This window comes from Myotis davidii, unplaced genomic scaffold, assembly GCF_000327345.1.
Source record: "Myotis davidii unplaced genomic scaffold, ASM32734v1 scaffold75, whole genome shotgun sequence".
Lineage (NCBI taxonomy): Eukaryota > Metazoa > Chordata > Mammalia > Chiroptera > Vespertilionidae > Myotis > Myotis davidii.
In genome coordinates, this window is record NW_006286977.1 from 1,191,791 (window position 1) to 1,193,274 (window position 1,484).

Consider the following 1,484-nt stretch of genomic DNA (forward strand, 5'->3'; position numbering starts at 1 on the left):
TCCCCATCTGCAGCCACCATACTCAACCACTCTTGAGCCCTCTCACTCCCAGCCAAGCTCGCCTACTCCATAACCTTCCATTTCCCTGTTTACTGGTTCAAGGTCTGTCCTCCCAACTAGTCAGTTTCACTGGAGGATTCCAGAAGCTGTGGTGTTATCATCTGGTCCCCAGCCTCTAGGAGCTGGAGTGGCACTCACTGAGTGAATGAATGAATGAATGAATGAACTTGACTGACTGTCGAGAAGCAGCCCTCCCAGGTCTGTGTTCTCCTTCTGATGTGCAGCGCTCCCCTCTCTCCTGGGGCCACGGACACCGCCGGGCCTGGAGCTGGGGGGTGGACCTTAGCAGTGTGGGGCGAGCTCCTTCTAGCTGAAGGACCCCTTGAAACCCATTAAATCTGGGAACCACCTGCACAGAATGAATGTCATCTGCTTATTCCTCCACCCTGGGGACTCTCCAAGGCCAGAGCAGCGGTCAGCAGTCAGTGTGGTGCCCGGAACAGAGAAACCAGGGTGAGACCAGAAGCCACCAGAGCCCAGGTCCCTTCTACCTTGTTGCCCCTCATCCTCAACACAGAGCTTCTACTTCATAGTCCAAAGTGGCTGCTGGTGCTCCAGCCATCACATCCCCATTCCAGGCGTGAGAAGGGAACAAGGGATAAGGAAGAGGTTGCTCTCTCCCTGTAATGCCACACAAAGGACTCCCACTGACATCTCATTGGCCAGCGCTTGGTCCACATCCATGTGCCCAGCAGCTAAGAAGTGGGGGCCTCCTTGCTAGAGAACAAGAAAAGAACGGGCGGTGTGGTCAGCTGGAAGCTCTGTCTCTGCTTAGTTCCTCTACTGTGCGCCACGCGCCGGCGACACCACAGGGACAGGATGGAGGAAGCCCCCTGAGTCACCGTGGGTGACTGCTCGGTGAGGGGGAGACAGACAAGACAAGAACGGGACAGCACACACACGAGCGTGGTGCCCACTGGGCGGGGCCTGGAGGGAGCACACAGTGAAGGAAGGAGCCATGGAGAGGTTAAACCTCCCCAACCAGGGCCTTTCTGAGGAGGTGACATTTGGACTGAGGCCTGAGGAACCAGGGGAGCCACTGCAAGAACCAGGAAACGCCGTGCCCACCCCAGCTCGGCCTTGGCTGGCACTGTGCCCTGCGCCAGTCCCTGTCCCCTCTGGGCCCACTTTCTCACCAATCAGATCCATTGCCACTCCCTGTCTCAGTTGGTTGGAGTGGGGGGGGGGTCTTGCTCACAGAACGGGGTCTCCACGAGGAAACTGAGGCTCAGAGAGGCTGAGAGCCTTGTTCCACACCGGTGACTCTCAAGGGCGGGGAGATTTTTCCCCCACCCCAGGGCACAGGTGTCAATGTCTGGAGACATTTCTGGATGGCACAGCTGGGGAGGGGGCTGCTGCCGACGGCACCTGGTGGGTGGAAGCCAGGGATGCTGCCAGAACATTGACAGCACCCAGACAGCCCC